Source organism: Vipera berus, assembly GCF_964194415.1.
Source record: "Vipera berus genome assembly, chromosome: 2".
NCBI lineage: Eukaryota > Metazoa > Chordata > Lepidosauria > Squamata > Viperidae > Vipera > Vipera berus.
This window is the reverse complement of record NC_138203.1, coordinates 176,552,837-176,576,243: the sequence shown is the minus strand read 5'-3', so window position 1 is coordinate 176,576,243 and position 23,407 is coordinate 176,552,837. Positions and strand designations below refer to the sequence as shown.

At 38.6% G+C, this 23,407-nt stretch overlaps 1 protein-coding gene across 1 annotated transcript in view; it reads right to left on the bottom strand.

Moving 5' to 3' along the window:
- LOC308663321 (heparan sulfate glucosamine 3-O-sulfotransferase 3B1) overlaps positions 1-23,401 on the bottom strand; it is a 39,028-nt gene extending 15,627 nt beyond the window's left edge. The window contains exon 1 of the mRNA XM_081319645.1: positions 23,236-23,401. The gene's annotated coding sequence lies outside the window, so the exon portion shown is untranslated. The remainder of the gene's footprint in view (positions 1-23,235) is intronic.
- Positions 23,402-23,407: the final 6 nt, after the last annotated feature.

The following is a 23,407-nucleotide window of genomic DNA, read 5'->3' as shown; positions in this document are numbered from 1 at the left end:
TCTTGGGGATTAGATCAGGCACTTTTTTCAGTGCCATTATAACTTTGAACAGTCACTAAGTGAACTGTTGTAAGTCAAGGACTACCTGTATTTCATCACTTTTTTCCTTTTTTTTTTTTTGGTCATCAGGTTTTTGACACCTTGCTAGGTGACTGGTGGTACTGGGTTTTTGCCATATCCTAAAAGTGGTAAAATGGGTGAAAAGGTTGAAAAGCCCTGGACTAAATGCCTCACAGAAGCAAACACTGCAAACACTGCCACAATGTTCTTGATTTGCTTCCTCTTCTTCCCCATCTTTAAACAAGATAACCAAGACATCTTAAGCATGCAAGGTGCTTCTCTTTACTTTTCACCCATTCCCTCTTTTATTATGTTAAAATTCCCCTCGTCTTTTTCTGTGTGCCACATCAAGCCACAGAGTCCTCTAGATTGTAGCACTCAGAGTAATAAGACCCTGGAGGGGAATGTTACAGAAATTAAGATTCCAACAGAATGAGCCAGTATTGCTCTGTGCACTTTTTTTTTTTAAGAAGAGTCCCACTACCTTGAATACATGTTACTCTTTAGTATGTTTAGGGCTTCAACCTGAATTATTGCAGGTTTTTAAGGCTTTCTAAGAAGGACTTATATTTATTATGCCACCAGACAGGTCAGAGTAAGGACAAGATGAGAGACAATTTTTTTTTAATCAGATCCTGTTCCATAAGAGGGTAGAACAATATGTCAGAAGTTGAAAAGGTCACTCTTTAAAACTACTTTATAACCAGAAGGTGACCTCAACAATGTAAACTGCACGATAATTTGTCTCATGCAGGAATAAGAGGTCCAGCAAATTAATATACTGTTGATCTTCTCTGCACACTGAGCCTTAAATGCATTTTAATACAAATGGGATTGCCTTCTCCAATCTCCTATTATTGGATGGGTGATTAGTCATAGAGATAGACAGACCCTGTATCTGAAAGTGGATTAGCCTGGTCATGAACAGGGGACATCAGTTACAAAGCATGCTTAGAAGGGAAGCCATTATGTCTCTAGACATGTGAAGATAGCTAACTTTCTCAGGAAGTGCAATCTATATAGGTATAAGCACTGGCATGAAGCTATAATCTGTTTCCCCCCTTTTAACATGATCACAGAGTTCAGCCGCCTCCCCGTCTGAGTGTTAAGAAACCTAATTTTCAAGGTTACTCATATTGAGGAAGTGGGGTATTTTTCAATTAGAATCAAGAAGAATCCCATGACTCACTAAATTAACTCAATTTACATATAGTCCAAACCCAAAAATTGTTTTTGGTTCCAAAACAAAACGGATCACAGTTCTTCCAAATAGAAATTGACTTCTCTTCAGCAGTGTAATTGAACGAAAGGGCAATCATTTCCCCTGAGTCAACAACTAGAAATAAGAAATACTTTGTTGATCTGCTGCAGTTAGCCACCCACTGATCAACTTTCAGCTCTTCAGCTATGTCACAGTGACCTGTAAATGGCCCCCAAATATAATCAAGGTAGCAATAATAGCAATGTGATAGATACAATGGGGCAATGGCTACCATCACTTCTATGTCAACAGGTCACCTGGAAAAAGAACTCTCCAAGCATGGCTGCATTTTCAGTTGATAAAGCATCTCAATTATAAGAAGTAAATACTTAAGCTGACAGGTGCATACAATTTGCTATACAAACTCTAAAATCAGTGAGACAACTAAGTCCAGCAAACTTTCTCTTCTGATTTTCATGTTGATTTTCCAAGCAAACACAATTAACATTTGGAAGAGGACAGACAATCAGGTTTATCCCAAATGAGTATCACATGTGTATCTGCCCTCTGGGCAAGAATTGTGAGTGGATGTTTGGGACATTAAAGTTCTGATCGTTAAGCAATTCTTTGTCTTCTTGAAGCCATGGAAAGTGAGCTAGACATGCTGGGAGATATAGAAGGATCCATAAACCACAGGCATGCTGCAGAGAAGTTTACAAAAATGCTCACACAAATACAGTTTGCAGTCCTGGAAACTGTTATATATTTTTGTTTATGGAGTTTTGCTGGAGTTGCCCTTTCAGGCTAGCTAGATAGGCAAAGCTGGGGCCAGATCTCAGGGTATTGATGAACTGATGGTGTAAGAAAGGAGGGATCTGAATTTGTTCAGCATGGAGAAATGCTTTGAGACAAGCCACAAAAGAGATGCCTTCCAGAAGGAAGAAAGTGAAACCATTGGATAGAATTTAACACCTGATAAGACATTGGTATTGGGGAGCCTTAGATTCAAGACAAGTTATTCCCAGGCAAGAACTGTGAATAATTTTCATAATTCAGTCTAAGTCTAAAACATGGGCACAAAGTAAGGCAGACTAGCTCAGCATGCTTTGCAATGAAGTAGCAAAGATCTGTTTATACCAATGCATAAGACAAAGCCATCCACCCTTGGAGGAGGGCACCGTGTATCCTCATGAATGTTGGAAGCTTCCAAAACAAAACAAAACAAAGAGAATGCCTGGTTTGAGGAAAAATATAATTGACTGCATGAAAACATAGGGTAATGGGGAGAACCAAAAGAACTCCCTGAACCAAAACCCATTAGGCAGAACAAGAAAGAGGATGTTACTGGAATGCCAATACAATAGAGAAGATGGAGCGAATCTTGTATCTCAAAGATTTCTACACAGGAGTGCTGTGGGTTGCAAAACAGCATGAGGGTCATTTTTCTCTTAATACAGGAACTCAGGATCATCTAGCAAAACTGAATCATGGAAGTTTCAAGACAGGCCACAAAAGCAGATACTAGTCACTCACTGTACAGTTAAACGGCAATTCTTCAGATGAGTGTTGAAGGGGATTAGATCAATGCACAAAGAATACTAATCTTAATGCTTGGGATGTGGGGGAGACGAAGAGAACAGTAAAAGTCAGTAATCTAACGAAGGCAAAGCACGATAGGCAACCAAAGCAATGTTTTCTCTTTGACAGAAAGGTTTCAATATCTTAACCAGCTTTTTTGTGAACTGGTACCTTCCACATATGGGAGACTTAAGTGCCCAAATTTCCAAGGCTGGTTGGGAAATGGAATCCAACACAACCGGTAGGCACCACCAACCTGGGAAAGACTGTTGAAGTCAAATGGTATCCAGATACTTTTAGTTTAACTATGCAGATAGCATCAAGGTGTCTCTCACAAAGAGAGTGACTGAGGCATGAAGGTGCTCTCTGCTGTAGGTATATATAATTTCTAGTTACATAGATAAGTTTTAATGAAAGACTCCGCATTTCCAGCTCAGTAATTTGACAGGGACAGAACAAGGTTGTAATTAAGAGCGGCTCCCCTCTCTGCACTGTTACTAAGAAAACTGGCTGTTCATCAGGGCACATTCATTGCTTTTTCCTGGCTTACCGGAAGCTGATACTTTGAGGGTAGCAATTTCACTCTGCAGCAATAGGAAGAGAATTTAAATCAAGTCAATGCCCCTGTAATCTTAATCATCCAAGTTCACAGGAACTCCTGCAAAGCAACATGTTATTATAAGTAGCCCTTTGGAACGAGAGCGCTCTTCATTTATTCGGATGTTTTGGATGATCCCAAGACCGGTCTGAAATTGCTGAACAGCAATTCATATTCGTTCCCACAAAACTATAAGCTCTGCCACCAAGCAGGCTCTTTAGATATTTCAGGGATGCACTCTAGGGTAGATGTGATAATTCTCCAGATGCTTTGAACTACTATTCCACCAAATGCAGTCAGAATGAATGGAAGATACAGTCCAAACTCCCTACTTTAGGAAGTAAAAGTATCAATCTGTAGCTTTAATTGATTCAGCGCTCTGGGAGCCACATGAGACTTCATAGAACTGAGGTTCTGCAACTGATTACCTAGCTCTTCTAAGGAAACCAAAGTACCTCAGTAGCCATTAAATAATTTAAATTAACTAGACGGTTTAGTTGACAGCCCCATTTACTAACCAATAAAGGCAGTTCAGAGCAAGTTCTTCCATTACAAAGATTTATGAAACTTTCCGAATCCTCTGAACAAAGAACCCACTCTTACTGAACTACAGCTTTGGAATGGGTAATTGACCTGACATCCTGAAACTGACATTTCCCTGGTTGGTCCAAAATGACCTACTCCCATGCCGAATTGGAAGTTATTGCTGTCTATTGTAACCCATGGCAAAAATGCAGATTTTTGAGGGTGAAGCTGGGCATCCAGATATCCTCAAGACCCTAATTACACAATATAGTAGTAAGGTTATTATTCCTTGTTTCATGTGGCAAATGTGCCAAGTGTAACAGGTTTTGAAAATGGATTGCAGAAATGCCATACTACAGGACTTAAATCTTCAACCCAGTGTCCTACTGCTTCAATTTCCCCACAGATTTCTTCACAACCTAAATTTAGCACTCAAAGGACTTGTCCTCTATTGATTTGCATGCTGAAATGTCATAAAGATCAATTTGGTCTCTATCTCCAAAGCACCACTTTTATGGTTTTCTTCCTAGGAGAATAAAAGAAAGTATCCTTGGAACCAGAAAATAGAGCATGGTGGTTAATCTAACCCCATGGTGGCGAACCTATGGCACACATGCCACAGGTGGCACACAGAGCCCTCTCTGTGGGCACTCGCGCTGTTGCCCCAGTTCTAGGCCTTCAGCTGGGTTTTATAAAATCTTTTCGCTTTAGACCTCTGCCGCCATGTGCAAAAAAAAAAGTTCAATCAATTTTAACTTCTTGCGGGGAAAAAAAAGATCTTGCGAAGTTGGAATTGATTGAACTTTTTAGTCCCACCCAGTCTGCCATTACCACCGCAGCCATGCCCACCCAATGGGCCATGCCCAGCCAATTGGCCACACCCACCCAATGGACCACGCCCACCCGGCACCTGATGATACATAAGTGGGTTTTGGGTTGCAGTTTGGGCACTCGGTCTCTAAAAGGTTCGCCGTCACTGATACAGTTCCACTAAACTAAACACTTCATAGATGAACTATGGAAATATACCTGCTCAGCTGAAGCTTTACACCTTGCCCCCAACTGCGAACACTTTCACTGCTATTGTTGTTTTTCTATGGAGGGAATATAGTTACATTTCATGGTCATGTTTGTATTTAACCTGACATTTTATAAGTAACCAGATGCCTTCAGATGTTTTGTACTATCAGCCCCCTAATATTCAGCCTCTGATTATGCTGGCTGAAGTTTATGGAAACAATGAAAAGCTATGCCCCCTTCCACCATAACCTTATGGAGTAACTGTTTTAAGATATCATCATGGAAGGATGAGAAGGCAGCACCAAGCATTTCATAACCTAACCTCTTCTCGACCAGGTGAGACAATAGAACTGAGGGACATGGACTTCTACATTAGATCTAACAACTTCCAAATTTCTTGAATCATAGAATAATCTGAAAGACACCTAGGCAGGTACAGGCACAACTCATACCAGACCCAAATCAATAAGGATATTGGGAGGAATCATATAAAAATGTGTTTTCCTTTCCACAGAAAAAGATGAGGGTTCTTCTTATCACTTTCTCTCATACACACAGGCACACATACACACACATCTTCCTTTTACTTTCCGCACTTTTGCATTACTGGGAATGACAGATGGAATGAAGGGGAACAGATTTTTCAAAGATGGATGGAGTAGATATTTACCACATCCATAGCCTGTAATGGTCTTAACTGCTACTAAAGAAGCATTTTCAAGCATGCCTCCTGTTACAAGAACACAATTGGCCAAGGCCTCTATCTCATCAATCCTGTAAATTCAGACAACTCACATGGCCTTTGTTATCAAGACTTTTGCAGAAGGAGCGAGATATATTTCTATCAGTTAAAAGACCTGGAGTAAAATCCCAGCATTAAGAAAACTAGTCCACATCCTTCCACAGCTTGCTATCCTTTAAATATATAGTGCTGTGCTGTGATGCCAACACCCTGAATTCCCAACATACAATGGGCAATGTCTAGCTGGGAATTTAAAAAGCTGTAGTGCAAACACAGCTGGAGGCCACCAGGGCATAACAGCTGGCTTCATGAATAATATTTTTTTAGTATTACAATCAGAAATAAACATGCTTTGCCCTTTTGCAATTACTCAATACAGCTGCGTTATATATGTATATATTCAGTTTATAGACATTACATTCCAATTAACTACAGCACTGGATGTTGCTTTCCCTCCTATTTAAACTGGCTATATACTGTACTTTGGCTGGATAATCTAATCCCTTTCCAAAGAAACAATTGGATCTTGCTTACTGGACTTCACCAGCTGAAGTTCAACCTCTCTCAGAAAAAGTTGCTCAAGACATATTTGAGACTTAGAATCAAACACTGAAGTGTCAACTCCCATGACAGCAGCAAAATTACTTTAATACAGCTGGATCCCTACAGTTTTCTTGGCAATGTTATGAAAATATTCTACTGTACTATTGCTTTCTTTGGGGCATTTTTTTAACTCTCCAGTCTAGGTTACAGCACTCGGAATAACTGTGGAATAAAAAGTTGGAATTAGAATTTTGGTGACTAAGGGTCTAAAAGAACATTGAATCTACATTATATTGCACATTTTTTTCTAGCTATCCAAAGGAAGATTTAGAAAGGATTGGCTGTCAACTTGGAAGTATAGAGTGGAATCTTTGAATGGAAGAGCATATATTTTTGTTAGTTCCTTTTTTCCATCTTTTTTCTCTTTTTATGGTTTTTATTGTTTCTCTTTCTTAGTTTTTCTGGAGGCGTGGATGCATACATAAACACACACACACACACACACACACACACACACCTCCCCAAAATGGTAGGTTGCTTGAACTTTGGGCAATGAAATGCTCAGAGAAATTATTTTCAAAACTTTAAATCATAAAATCTTAAAATAAGTTAATAGTCTGAAGTGACCTCCCAGTAACTGGAGTCAGATCTAAGTAAATGTGTATGTACCCTATCAAAATATTTTATCTTCATAATTTTTAAAGAATTAAAGGTGTAGCTACTTTCTTTTACATCAAACCTAACTTCTGATATCTTTATGGCTATATTCACATAGTTTTGGCAACAATAAAGACATGAAGTCTCACTGCCTTCCTCTGAGTTGATTTTTCAATATCTTAATCCCAGCCTACAACTCCTCCTAGATTCACGGCTTACCCTAGAAGATCATGTAGTGGCCGTGACTAGGGGGGCTTTTGCCCAGGTTCGCCTGGTGCGCCAGTTGCGGCCCTATCTGGACCGGGATGCCCTGTGCACGGTCACTCATGCGCTCGTGACCTCTCGCCTTGACTACTGTAATGCTCTCTACATGGGGCTTCCCTTGAAGACCACTCGGAGGCTCCAACTGGTACAGAATGCGGCCGCGAGAGTTGTCTTGGGAGTTTCCCGGTACTCCCATGTTACACCTTTGCTCCGCGAGCTGCATTGGTTACCAGTTGTCTTCCGGGTGAGGTTCAAGGTCTTAGTTATGATCTTTAAGTCCCTACATGGCATGGGTCCGGGGTACCTCGGGGACCACCTGCTGCCGGCTTCAACTCCCCTCCGCCCTGTGCGTTCCCACAGAGAGGGCCTCCTCAGGGTGCCTCCGGTCAGGGAATGTCGACTGGCGGCCCCCAGGGGGAGAGCCTTCTCTGTGGGTGCCCCGGCTTTGTGGAACCAACTGCCGGTGGAGCTCCGGACGGCATCGGACCTCCGAACTTTCCGTCGTGGTCTGAAGACCCATTTGTTTGAATTGGCCGGTCTGGCCTGATGGGGGAGCTGTGTTTTAAATTGTCATTTTAGATTGCATTATTGTTTTTTAATTGGGCACTGATTTAATCTTTGTTTTAACTTTTGTATAGTATTGTATTTTTATTTATATGCCCTGTGAACCGCCCTGAGTCCCTAGGGAGAAGGGCGGTATATAAATTAAATAAAACATAAACATAAACAAACATAAACTCTGGAATTTCCTGGTCATCTCTCATCCAAATATCAGCTAGCTCAGCCCTGTTTAGCTTCTGAGATTAACCAGGATCAATCAGTTAGTGCTGCTATTATTGCCTGGCTATTGCTTGTAGGTGTCACAACTTCTCTGCCATTGTGCAAAGTACTTGCTAAAACATTGGGAATTTTTTATCCATTGGGATTGCTAAGTTGGTATAATGGTTAAGACAGCAGTTTAGAAACCAGGAAACTCTGAGTTCAACTCCTGCCTTAGGCATGAAGCCTGCTGGATGACCTTGGGTCAGCCTCATCTCTCAGCCTTAGGAAGCAGGCAACAGCAAACCACTTCAAAAATCTTGCCAAGAAACCTTCAGAGACTGGTCCAGGCAGTTGCCAGAAGTCAACATTGACTTGAAGGCACCAAATAAATAAAAAATGTTGTTTTAACAATCCCAATACAAAATAAGCCATTATGTACTGGAAAAAACAATCTCATTCAAAAAAAGGAGTTGGCATTTTTCCAATGTTCAGTTTTTATCTGGATTTCTTTTATCATAAATGTGACCTGCTTCATGAAATATGCAGCAAGTAGATTTTACACCATCAGTGCAATTAGAAGTAAAGTATAGTAAGTGGTTAAGTTTTCAGACCGGCACCCAGGAGTTTCCATCAGCAATTTTGGAGTAACCACTTCTTTTTAGCCCAAGCAATCTAAACAGAGAATGGATTTGTGGGAAATTGTCATGTAAATCATATTGAGCTCTCATTCTCAGAGGGAATTAAAATGCAATGAATGAGTAAACACATATATATTAATGCTAATCAGTGGTTGGCATGTTCTTCCATGGTGCCGAACAGGAGTGTTCTTCCAGTCCTACTTCAAGTCTACTTCAAGTCTGAGCCTGATGTTTTCTCCTTGTATTTTCTCCTAGGGTTCTTGTCTCCTTGCACAATAGGTTGTACTCCCTTGACTACCCAGAAAGGAGGAGGAATTGTACAATGAATCATAACAATGTCAAGTAAAATTGAGGCAGCGTGCTTAAAGAGGGGGTAGGAATAGCTCTGGAGTTATAGTAGGAAGCAAAGAGCAAAGTGAGGAAAGCAGATTAAGAGAAGTTCAAACCAACAAGCTAGATATCCATGGTTTGCAGAAGGAATACAACAAAGAGAGGTCTCCAGAGTCTTCTTAAGATTTTTCAGTCTTCTCAATCCTTGTATTACAATTTTTTTAAAATTAAATTACTTGCTATTCAATATACATAGCAGTCAGCTATATTACTGATATGTGATGTCCATCTTTAGAATACTATGGATTAATATTGCAAATTTAGGGGTAGACCTGATATCATTTATTTGTTTTTTTATGCTTCACCCTCCTCTCTACAAGGTGACTGTATGCAGAACCATTGCAGATTCTTTTATCTAGTTAGATTTGGTTTAATCTTTGGGCTCTAAGCCATTATCTAGACCTTTTCAACATTGGCCAATTATTATTTTGGCTGCTAAAATGAAATAGATAAGTTCTTTATTTTTAAGGGATTTGGACTTGTAAATATATGTAGTAAGCTTAATTCTGGGGAGCATTTAATTCTTTGTTAAGTAATATTATTTATCCTCCCCCCCAAAAAAAAATTACATCAAAAGGCTTTATTGCACAAATACACAAATGAAAGAGCATTTGTTTGACAACTTTTGTTTGACAACCTTTTCAACATTTGGAAAAATAATTGATATATATAGTATGTGCCTATCTGACTGGAGTCAAGTGTGTAATGATGTATAATTTTCCACTGCAATTCTTGCATTGAAACTGAGGTGAATCCACTTAGTTTTCCATATGTATGCCAATTTTTCACCGGTATGACTTTATCAAGATCAGTAACCCAAGCTTCCTTTAAATCATGGGGTGAATCTCCTAATTGCAATAAGTTATAAATTTTTTAGATTGTTCCTTTTGGCTATTCTAAGAAGTGAAATATTAAATTCTCAGATTTGCTACAGGTCCATGTTTTTGTAGCTCTAACATTTCTATTGCCCAAAAGAGATTTGAGTTAATATCGGAAGAACCATGATAACTTATCGCCTAGTCATTGCTCTGTCTGATCTTTATAGAGAAGTTCCCTATTACTGTAACAATCTTGTAGTCTGTGAAGATGCTAAGTCACAATGATAACCCTAATCTATATATGTTATTAAAGAAGTTAAAAGAAAAGTATCCTTTATTAAAGCTAGCTATATACTTTTCCAAACTTGAAGCATCATTTTAGCAAAAATATTTTTAATATTTTTATTAAGACAAATATTTTCAGTGGAAGAACCATGTTCAGACTGGATTTGTCATTTTTGTTTACCTATCGAGTCCTTACCAAGGACCTGGGTGGTATTATTATTATTATTATTATTATTATTATTATTATTATTATTATTATTATTATTATTATTATTATTATTATTATTATTATTATTATCAGCAGCAGCAGCAGCAGCATGAAAGTAGAAGCTGTTCTGTCCTGGAATGGAATTTTCACTGGAGGCATTGAAATAAATAATTAAGCCTTGCAAGAATTTTCATTTCTACCACTGCAATTCACCTGTTCAAATGTTCTGAAGCCCAGTTTGTCATTTCCCTGCTTAATTTCTTTCATGTTGGTTTTTAATTATTAATAAAAAATAATGTTTTAGTAATAATGTTGCCTAAATATGTTAAAGATTTATACAGTTGATATTCCTAAATCTATAGAAATTTCTTTTCGGAAGTTTTTTTTTGGTGGGGTGGTGAAAAAATATCAACTGTGATTTCTGAAAATCAACTGATAGTCCTGACACCTCTGCAAATTCCTCTAACTCCTTCTTAATACAGTTAGCTGATTGGGAAGCATTTGAGAGGCAGAACCATATAATCAGCAGATAAATTTAAAAGCTATGTCTTGTTACCCAATTTTATCTTGTAAATCTGAATGTTAAATCCAAGTGCTATTGCCAGTACTTCTACAGTGGAAGTTGAATAGTGACAACCCTGATTGATATCTCTTAAAGTCATAATAGAATCTGAATATAACTGTTAAATCTTATCTGGGCTTTTTAAGTCTGTCCATAAATATGTTCAATCATCTTACAAAAGCTGGACCAATTTAAATATGTTTAATATTTACATTAAGATCTGTAATTTCAGAGAATCAAAGTCTTCAAATATATGCAAAGAATGTACGCTCAGGGACAGTTTATTGATTTTGTGCAATATTTAATAACTTATGATCACTTTTAAACTGATAGCTAATAAGTTAGTATAGTTTATAGTTTATAGTTTATATTAAAAAGTGAGATGGATTTATAAGGTGCCAATTTCTGATAATCTTTTCCAATTTAAGAAACAGAATTATCTTAGAGTGACTCCATCAGTGCCAGATTTTCCATCTTGAATAGTGTTAAAGATTTCAGAGATTTCTGAGGCAAAGAAAGGAAATTCTATAAATTTAATTCTGTAAATGTTAATCTATTTGAATATTGGTAATTTTTTGTTAGTGATGTATTATTTGAGGAATACAACTGTTGAATAAAACATTTGAATTCTTTACTTAAATGCCGTTGGTATTTTTAATTGCACAACATATTTTATTCATACATTGCACCACAGGGGGAAAAAGTATCTTTTTAACCTTTTGTCTACTAGTAGTTAAATGGAAAGTTAGTAACTAATATAGCTTAAATAAGCCTTCCAATCCATGGCCCTGACAGTCTGTTTTTACACTGCATCTTTAGTTTTAGGGGGAAAAACCCTGAGAATTGATTAAGTTAAACAGAGACAAAAGCTTTTAGACAGTTCCACAAAGCAGCAAATATTTCTGAGGATTAAAAATATTTTCACTTTTTAGAGACCTGTTCAGATAGACATTCCATACAATGAGCACATCCCAAAGCCAGATAAAACATCAGGAATGATAGAAACAGAGCAAAGTATTGATTCTCTCTCAAATACTGGGCACTGAGCATAGAATCCTTGCATACAATACCACTAGAGCGCTTCAATCACTTTGGACACCTTAGAGTGACAACAGATAGCAATGGATATCTCTGGTTGCTTTCCAATCCTGTAATTAGACTATAGGAGTAAGTGAGGTCTAGTATTTGTTGTGCTTGGAGGTCATATGGTTAACTACCCAGAGAGCTCTGGCCTATTTATTATCTTCTTAACTCATTGATCACCTCTCCTCTTGACAGAAGGGCAAAGACTTGGGAGGAATAATGTCTGTCATCTTTCAGCACTAAGGAGCCAATGGTGGCTTAGCAGCTCTCTGCCTTCCTCGTCTTTTTGCACATCTAAGAATCTGTTCGATAACTTAAACATCATATGTAGTTCTTGGGTTATTAAGGTGCATCCATTTTAGATGCAGCTAATATTTTCAGTTCAACCAGCAACCCACACTGAGATATACACCATTCATTTGACCGATCATGTAGTGAGTCTTGTTAGGATCATGTAGTGAGTCTTGTTAGGACTTATTAACAATCAGCTCCTGCAGAAAAGGTTCTATGCTATGCTATACTCTATTACAAAAAAGCAAATCCAATATTATGAGCTATTCAGGGGTAATGGTTGATGGTTTGTTCAACTGCAGGATATACTGAGAAGTTAGAACTATGGATGCAAGATATGGGAAACTTCAGGATCCACACAGAGGTATACTGTTAATTATTTTATCAGGGCAGGAACTGAACATGTCTCTATAAGACTAAAAAAGCTATTTATCATTGTTCATGTCTAAGTAAGTCAAGAAAAGATATTTGTGTATCCCTAAGAATTAGGCAGCTAGGAAGGTTGTGTTGGAGATCGGCATTATACAGAAAGTTGAAGACAAACAACTCCTTACAATACAAAGAAACCTGCAAAAAAAATCTTACAATCTTTCTTTCCTGCCTACCTTAATTTCAAGACTGTGCCATTTTATTGCTTAGCATGAAGTTCCACCCTTAGAACCACAATATTCTGGATTCACCAATCAGACTTGCCCAGTCCAAATACACATTTGATTTTGAGTTGGTGAGGGATTTCAACTGGACAGCTGAAACTGTGAAACCTGATCAGGGAACACAAAGCCATTCCCATCAGTGACCTGCTGGGAAGAATACAGCAGTTGCACCATATCAAAAGGCATGTATGAAATAGTATATTTATCAGCAATAGTAAGTGTTCTTGTCATCTATTAAAACAATTTATTTTTTAAATAGCACAAGGGTGTAGCTGATGGATCACAAGAGCTCATTCTTTCTTTGTGATCATGTTCTTTGTACCTACCATGCTGCAACAAACTCATTTGTTGTGGGATCTGCTGGAAAGCATATTAAGCCTTGTATTGCAGGTTAAAGTAGAAACAGAGACCCATCTGGACTCATATTGGGCTCTTGTTTCCAAGGAATTTCAACAATTCAAGATGCTGCAGATACAGTCTGAAATAGAAATGAAGAGCCTTAAAGTTGAAATAGCATGAAATCAGTCCTAGGCTCATACTGCTTGGTTTATTTCTAAACAAAGTATGTTGAATTAGTACAGGATTAATGCTTATTTTAATATTGAAGATTCAATCCAGCGTCTCTCAGGTCTTATGGACTGTACATCCCACAATAAGCAGACAGATGTGAGATGTACTCTATCTATATTACCAAAAACTTGCATAATGTACCAGATAGGACCATATCTCTCTAACTCCAAATGAACAATATTGTAGAAAGCCTTTTATAATTTGCAATTAGAATTTTATGTCCTCCAAAAAACAAGGTAATGAGGCAGCTTGAGGTCCCTAAACTGAACGTTACTTTCAGATGAAGATAAACTTCAATAAAGATAAACACCAATTTCAGAACAGTCCTCAGAGTTCAAGAATCCATTTTGTGAAGAACCACCTGTCAGCCTCCAGGGCAGCTGTGGCTGCTTACTCAGTTGGTCATCTTTCAGTGTATGATAGAGCCAAGAGCAAGGGTGCTTTAAGACTATCACAACCAGTCTGCCTAAATCAAGAAACTGACAATGAGGATAATAATGATGCTAGAATTCTCATAGAAACAGAACAGTTACTGGAACAGTGAAAACAGGAAACTGCATGCAAAGATTTTTAGGGTATGGGAGAAAAGAAGATGAAAATGCACCTTCTGTTTACATTCAGAAGTAGAAAAAAGAGGGACAGATTTCTCCAACACCAAAGAAAACTCATTTTTAAAAGACATTGTCTTAAAGAGAAGAAACTGTTTAGTAGAGCCAGAGTTTTAACAAACTGAGATGGAGAATAAGGAACAGCTTCCATTTTCTCCAGGATAGAGAGTCATTTAGGCAATTTATAGTCTGAAGGCATATAGGATCAATTTCAGCTCCTTCAAAATGGCAGCAGCTAAGATTTCCAGAATCCACAACTGCATTTATTTGCAATGAATGTTGTTTCAACATTCTCAAAAGGAAACTGGCTCCACGGTTGTGAAGACTTCAACTTCAGCCTCCTATGGAAGGCTGCTAGAACCAGTTGTTTCTTTTGGAAAACAGGCCCTTTGTGATCAAGGGTGGCTTGAGGGCAGACTCTACTACACAACTCAGCTTGGTTACCGTAGCAAACATTCCCTCAATATATTTTCAGCATAAATGCATTACATTACAAAGTGTCAAATAAAACCATACAAAATTCCATATTAACAAGTTTAACTACAGGTAATACTCCACCTATCCGCTATGAACTTAGCAACCATTTGAAGTTACAATGAAACCCTTCGCCCCCCCACCCCCCAAAAAGGTATTTATGACCTGGTTTTGATGGCCGCCACCCCTGACCATATGATCACATTTTGGGTGCTTGGATGCTATTTGCAGCATCCCATGGTCATGTGACTGCCCAGAGCTCCCGAGAAATCAGATTAGACCTCCATTAAACCTTGATTAGGCTTAATGCACCTTTAAAAAAAGCGGATGGGATAAAAAAAACTGCCCTTGCCCTCCTTCCCCACTGACATCCCAAAGTTTGCTGGCATAAAGAGCTGAGAAAATAGTCTGGAGGAAAGGAATAAAAGGACTGTAAAGAGAAGTTGGACAAGACCTATTGAAGACTGTCATGGAAAAACTCAAGACTCTCGTGCCTGCCCCCACAGGTCCCTAAGTTATAGGAAGGAAGGAAGACACAGGTAGACTTGCAAGTTTCTGTTATTATAAGCAATCTTAATATAGTGTGGCTCTAGTCTTCCTGTAGAGTCTATTGCATGGTGTGAATTATCCTGAAGGGTTGACATCCACAGCCGTTAAAAAACCTGCTTAAAAAAACATTGCTCCCAACCACAAAATTAGCTATGCCTTGATGATCGGCTAATGTACTGGGAGAAGTCAAAGTGAAAGCTTTTGCACATTAAAAAAAGCAATTCTGAAAGTTTTAGGCAATTGCTGCATTGTTAAAGCTTGACTATATGAACGTGTATTTTCACACATTTAGGGTTTTGCGCCTATTTACTTGTTCTCCTTTACTGTCTACCTTTTTTAAAAAATACAATGGAAACTATTTCCATTTAAAGGTACTGAAGAAAAAGGTTAAGTTAGAAAAAAATTTTCCATAGATCTTTAGTAGTGTTCACTTGAACATTCGGAGTTGGATAGTGCAAACTGGCATTGTTGCAAACAAAACTGCATTGGTTCAATCCAATAAAAGATCTTTTTTTGCAGTACAGATAGTCAAGTTCCATTCCCAAGGTCTGTTCTTAAGTCACATTTGTACGTAGTCACATTTAAACAGTATTATTGCATAATACTATTTGTATATTGTAGCATAAGTAGTATTGGGTAATGAACTTGAACCATTGTGTATTTAACTCAAATTTTCCCACAAAAGGCTCTCTTAATTACAGATCATCCTTAAACCAGGAACTTAGTTTATACATCACTAAATAATTATTGCTAGTAAATCAAAGTCCAAGATGTATATTTTTATACACTTGCTTCTGCCTTTTGGTTTATTCTGTTCACTTATAAAATATAAGTTTTTATTCCAAGTTTGGGATATACAATCTAACGAGATTTTATCAATGAAAACATTTTTCTGTCCCATTTCTCTTGAAATTTTGTTGGATTTTTTTTAACTATACAGTAGTTAAAATAAAGTAGGGCGCAACCATTTAGCAGTTAACTATGTGGTTTAAGGATTTTTACAAACAGGAGATCTATTCAAACAATAATGCATCAAGTTTTATAATTTTTTTCTTTCCATACAATTACTCAAGGGTCAGACTTCAGTTCTCTGGTATAAATGCCGCTAGACATAGTTATAATATTTGCTTCTAACTTTGGCATGCAGGTTTTAAAGTTCCTAAACAGCCAGAATGCCTTTCAGTGCCAAATATTCAAAATGGCTATACATAAATTTTAAAACTCAAGTTGCACAGTACTACTGACTCCAGCAGGCATGAGCTGGTTTTAATTAAAGCTCTGAAGCACCAAGCAGACTGTTGAATTAGGTGGCTAGATTTTCCTATCTCTGCTTATTTTGGCATACTCTCATAGTGGGACCTATTTCTGAGTAAATATGCCAACATATTACGCCACGTGTCTGCAATCCTAAACCTATCAATTTCTGCTCAATGGAACTTCCCAGTCATATAAATTTTAAAATTTTGGATTGGGCTGCAAGAGTTTAAGGCAAGTTGCTTTGAAACCATATTATGCAGATCTTTTGCGTGCTGCCCATATAAACTGCAGCACTGTACTTATTTCAATAGTATTTTTTTCCCTGTGATCTTTTAATAGCTCTTCCTTAGAGTCTGAACCATGCAATTGTATAATTACTAGTTTCACAAAACTATTTTTCCTTCCAGGAGGAAAAACTGCTTGCATATTTGCTGAATTTGCCTTAAAATAATAGATTAGATACATTAATTAGAAAGAAGCATTTTATTTTAATGAATCACTTAAACTGAACAAGGGTGATTGAACTAGAACAGGCTTTGTCAGCCCTAAAGCAAAGTGTGCTCTTAAATATTGACTTAGTCCACTCATTGGGGGTTAGGGATCCTATCTGCAATTAGTTTTTCCTCCTATTTCTTATCCAGAAGGACTGATCAGCCATTTTACAGTCTAGTTCAAGCAGCTAATTTAATGCAGAACTCTCAAGATGCTTTAACATTGTCTGCCTTAACAACTCTTTAGATTTCCCTTTCCAAACTGCTACAATACAAAGTGATGAAACTGAATTCTGAATTCCTTCCTTCATAACATAGAAGACACCCATTTATGCAAAATTATTCAACTATATCTTCAACATGTTTTTCTCAGCAAAGATTAAGCTGTTGCTGAAATTGAGATCACCAGATCATTCCAAAACTGTTCATGTTTGAATACGGCATGTACCTTTTTCCTAAACTTTGTTTTAATGTCTCCCTAGAAGCAAATAAAATATCAAGATAAGTAGAAAACACAGGCAATTTTGCAGGTAATGTAAACAGAGGTATTTTCTTAGAAGGTACATCTAGAAACAGTTAACATTGCTAGCAATCCTAAATAAGCCAAACAGACACACCACACCCCTCTCTGGTTTCAATTTTTCCCAGAGGCAGTATTTTCTTCAGGATGGTTTCAGAATTCAAAAGCTGAAGGAAGATAGAAAAAGCAGTAATATAAATGAAAATTAGAAACACACATGATGGCCATTCTCAGCATCAGCTTGTTTCAGGGCAACATTCCCTGGAGCAAAATTCTAACTGAATCCAAGATGATCACATCAAAAGAAGCAATGAAAATTATCACACAATTCAAACCTGGCTTTGGTGGAAGATCCATTCAGAACCACCCATTTGGAAAAGTTCTGATTCATAGAAAACAGGATCACCACTGCAGTTTCTCCTTCGTAGATAAACCATGGTTACAATGTCTTAATATTATAATATTTGAACAATCATGTCTAAATGCTAAAACGTAATTCATTAAAAGACATAAAAGACAAAGTGTTTGCTCTTACTCTAGTAAAAATCACTGGTCATTTAGAGTCACCAAATAAATCAATAGTTACTAATAGCTTCAAGGGTTCTACCATGATTAACTTGCTACTGCATGAAATATAGCCAACTCTGAAGTGGAATTGGCAGGGCAGAGGAAAGCAGGTTTTACTACTGCACAAGAAAAATCGTCCTTAATATGCCATTTTAAGGCTGCAAACCTTCACACTCAGTTAGAAATCCCACACCATGCTGGCAGACTTTTTAAAATAGACACGCATGGGGGGTTTTCATTGTAAGATTATTTCACTTCTTTGATTGTTGAAGAGGAAGGAAACTTTATGAAAGCATTACTGACACCAGTAAATTAAACTATTGATTGCCCTTTAAATGCCATCAGCTCTGCTCCTTATATGAGAGTACACACAGAATTTATCTCAACATTTAAATTAAGTGTTTTATAGCCAAAATCATTAATCTGACAATTAACATTATCTCTTTTGGATCGCTCTGTATCTATTTCATCCCAAGGCTTCCATTTCTAAATTATAGCCTAATTTCACATTCACACACATACAGTATCTAATCAGATGTTTGTTCTACTGACCTCAACTGAAGGCTACTCTAAATGAAGTCTGTGTAGAACTGTAAGTTTAACTTATTAAAAAATAAATGTCTTAAACCCTGGAATTGAAGCGCTCATAAAAATTATCTATGAACAATTATTGTACATAACAACTGAACTGAAGTGCATCAGTTCTCAGTTGTTATGTTGGTGCTACAGTTCCAAACAGGAGTCAACTTCATGGGTATTTAAAGACTTCAAAAAGTCAATTATATTACAACTAAAGGAATGTAGTTGTGCTGCTCATAAATTGCCAGATAAGTGGATAAATACTGGATTAAAATATTTTTGTTTGCAGTTTGTCTTTATGCAGGCAGCTTTTTTGTCAGTTTATAGCCACTTATTTTTCCAATTATTATTTTATTATTTTTACTTCCTTCTCCGGAATACCTATCTCAGTTTGTTGTGTTTTAAAATATTGTTCCTGGGCTTACTTAACTCAGGAAACTGATCTTATACATCCAGAAACTTATTATTTCACCTTAACCTCGTTTGGAGAAGCATAACATAAAGTAAGAAAGTGTTTGTTCACTGGTACTTGATTAGGAAACGGTTATATTCCTGGTTAGTTAAATAAATGCCTACAATATATTTCGGCATGTTACAAGTTTAGAATAACTTTCTTCAACCAAGCAATAATTTAATTAAAAATTAAGTTTGGATAAAGCGTATCAAGACCTCTTATTGCTTTCAGAGTATGGAATGTTCTCTTTGAACAACAAGGTAGCAATAAGAAGAAATAGTTTTTTTAAAAAAAAAAGAACATCAATTTTTAATATGAAAATGGCAACTATTCTCTTGGACTGAGAATAGAAATACATAATGATCAACATATTGGCAGGAGAGAGGAATTGAGATATACTGTATGTGCATGTATTATAATGCCAATGTTAAAACATACCAGCCTAGTACAGTAGCTTTTTCAGTTAATTCCATTTTGTTTTATTTGTCCACCATATTGAATAACAACTCCCATCTTTTCAAGTTCTGCAACAATTAGTCTGCCATCAGATCTCCTTAATGAACACAGTTCATATCTTTTTCTTAACCAAGGAAGAGGTGTACACAACAAGGCACCGCTTTCTAAGCGTTACGTCTCCCAAATGTAGTTTTCATCTGGCTGCAATTTCATGGCCTACATTAAGTTTTTACATAAAAATGAACAATGCACATTTCTAGAAAACCTTTGAAACCGGGAGTTCAAGGGGGTGTTAATCATTGGTATGAATTTCCTGTTTTTGGAAAGCAAATCCTGAGCCATATGCAAAACAAACCCGGGCTGTATTTCCCAGCTACAGGTTGGGCAATTGAACACTTATCTCACGACATAATCTGAGCAACACAATCTATCCAAACCTAAGCTTCTGATTACAAGGCCGTATTAGAATGGAAGCAATGCTCAGGTTTCATTTTATCCCCAATAGTTAGAAAACCTAGGGTTAATGTGCTGAGAAAAAACTGTAAAAGCACATTTCTTTCATCTACATCCCCAAAGTCCTAAATTACTCGGAAACTTTTCTTAGTTCATCTTGCAGTCATAACTAACCTCTCTTGTCTTCCTGACAGCTCTGTTCATCAGTTGCAGATTGAGGAGGATCTTTTAAAAACTGTCTTCCTTTGCTTGTCTCTTCCATCTGGGGAAAGCAGAGCAGCCAGGGAACTTTGCCTCCTGGACTCCACACTAAGGACATCCACACAAGCTCACACAATCACCAAGTACTATACGACAAAAGGGCAGAGCCAGGAAAGTCGGCAGCAGAACAAATATATCGGGGGGGGGGGACCCCCCAAATGTCTGAGCAATTTTATCAAGTAAGCCATAAATCCATCACAAATCCTCAGAAAGAAAGAGAGCATTAGGCGATTTGGTTTTTAATTTAATTCTTTTTTAGGATTTAGTTTTGTTCCTTTAGTTTTGTTCTCGATAGCAGGCTCTGTAAAACACTGAAAAACAAACTCTCCAATAAAGAAAGTGTACTGCAACAATTAGTTAAGTGCCATTTGTCATAACTTTTCAAAGCAGTGAGCGCTCCTATTTTTTTTAGCCAAGCTCCTATTTCCTTTGAGATGTTTTAATCATATATATATATATATATATATATATATATATATATATATATATATATATATATATATATATATATATATATATATATATATATATATATATATATATATATATATATATATATATATATATATATATATATATATATACATACAAACAAAATGTTGATTTAAAAAACCAGCAGTTTGGTGATGTTCACATAATATGAAACAGAGTAAAAAATTCTCCATTGATTTTTCTCTCCATACTTTTTCTGAAAGAAGTGCAAAGGGAGAGGTGGGGGGGGAAGTGTAAATAAGGAGGGATACAAATTAGATCTTAGGGACAGGTCAAGGAATACAAAATTAAACCACTTTTAATTGAAGCATTAAACTTTATTTAAATCACAGCTACCATATAAATGCAGCCACTTTTAGAGAATGTGATTTACTTTCTTGTATATACTCCTGCAACCTGTTGTACATACTCCATAGTCTTAAGCCTATGCATTTTTGATGCACTGCAGTTCACATCCCCTACACTTCCACGCTCAAAAAGCTCATTGGCCTCAGAAGATGAGAGACAAGTTTTGCTTAACTTTTTTTCAGCAAAAAATCCCAAGTGCATTTTAGTTAGCGCTTCCAACTTTCTATCTCCTCCTCTCTCATCACCCATCCTATATAAATCACACTTCTCCATTTTCGACTTGGAATGGTGGTCGAGCTCCTTTCCCCTCAAAGGAACAGGGGTAACTCAAGAAATATCTGTTCATGTGCGGTTGGGATGCTAACTTTCGTTCTCATAAAGAAGTTAGCTTTGGTTTGGAAACGAAGTTGAAAAAGAGGTGAAAAGGCGAGGAGAAAGGGCCACGGATCGACGCGCACCCAACCAGCAAGAGAAAGAACCAAGGGCGCAAAGATTAAAAAGGGCCAGGAAGCAGACCAGCTGGAGCCAGAGATTTTGTAGGTTGTTGGAAACGGATGCCGATCTCGTGTCCGCTGCGGCGATTTCTCGTTCTGTCGTCTTTAAGTCACATTCAGAGGAATAAGATAAGGGACATTTCTCCCAATCCCGATTTCACCGTACTGTATTTCTTTTTCCCCCCCCCGTCCCCACGCCGAGAAGTTCCCGATTTTAAAACGCGTCTCGGTTCAGTGAACCCTCGAGCCGAGGCCGGGGTTCCTTCGAAGTTAGGTTTGGGGTGCCTTAAGCCAGCGTTTCCCAACCTTAGGAACTTGAAGATGCGTGGACTTCAACTCCCAGAATTCCCCAGCCAGCATAGCTGGCTGGGGAATTCTGGGAGTTGAAGTCCACGCATCTTCAAGTTCCTAAGGTTGGGAAACGCTGCCTTAAGCTTTCTTCAGGCCCGGATAACGGAGGGATTCCCCAGCTAAAGAGCGCGGAAGGCGAAGCGCAGCCCCGGAGCTTGCAGTGCTTCCTTCCGCCCAGCAGAGTTTCTTGCGCACCGGAGGCGTTTTCCTCCTCCACCCCTGAAGGAGCAAGCTGGAGGGGGAACGCCGGCAAGCAGCCCTCGCCGTTTGAGGTGGAGAAAGCGGGAGAAGCGCCGCTTTGATCTGCCACCTCTTCATTGGTCCGCGAAGTGCAAAAGGGAGAGGGAATTTTCTGCGCCCCCCCCCCACACCCGCAGCTCCCGCGACGCGTCTTGAGGAAGGGTCCTGGGCAGCGCGGGTGGGCAAAGGAGCCCCGCGAGTTCCCAACTCGACCGTTACAGGAGAGAGAGACCCTTAATTGCTACCCAGCGCCACAAACGGGCAAATCCTTTGGCGACGCTTCGTTTAAGAAGCGGATCCCAAACGGCGACTTCGGGATTCCGTCCGTTAGAGTCTTTTCCTTTCCTTTCCTTCTTTTTTTTCCCGCATATAAGAATACTTGCGCTCAGAGGAGAAAGCAGTTGATTTCCTCCCCCCTCCCTGCCAACCGATACCAACCTCTTCCAAATATTTCTTTCTCCTCCTAGATGCATTTAAAACAATCTCTCTCTCTCTCTCTCTCTCTCTCTCTCTCTCTCTATCCCTCCCTCCCTCCCTCTCTCTCTCTCTCTCTCTCTCTCTCTCTCTCTCTCTCTCTCTCTCTCGTTCTCTTTCATGAAAGCGGAGTTAAAATAAGGAGAGTAGATTGCAAAAGAGCCGGCGTTCAGAGACTTCATTCGAGACCTCACGGGGTAACGGGGCCTTTCAGGGGCTCCCTGTAAACCGCCCTGAGTCCTACCGGGAATAGGGCGGTATATAAATTTAATAAAATAAATAAATAAATAAATAATTTAAGAGGAAGGCGCAGGGATGGAGCAATTAACGGGCGAAGAGAAGGTCCTTTTTGCAAGAGTAGCCCCTGGCCACTAAAGCACTCCCGCGACCAAGCTAGTAGCCATTATCTGGGAGGAGCGCGGGGAAAGGAAAGGAGAACGCGCTTCCTTAACTCGGGACTTTTCAAAGGAAAAAAGAAACAGACCGCCCTACGCTATTAAGGCAGAAAGTTAATCGACATGCAGGCCACCACGCCGCGCTTTGGTTCCACGCCGCAGCTCCAACTCGATCTAAGTCCGGGAGCCAGGGGGCAAGCCGATCGAGCCGAAAACGGCAGGAGACCCCCGTCTTTAGCTAGGATTCACCGCCCCACCGATGGTGCTAATTTCAACGAAAGCGGGATGGGACGTCCTCCTATCTATCTCCCAACTCTGGCATACCTGTACCAGGTGAGTCCTCGCTCGTAGTTGCGATCAAAAAGTGAGGCTCGGCGCCCACCGCCCGCACGTCCGGGTGGACCCGCAGGAACTCGAGCAACGCCCGAGTCCCACCCTTCTTCACGCCGATTATCACTGCCTGGGGTAGCCGCTTCGTCCCAGAGCCATTCAGGAA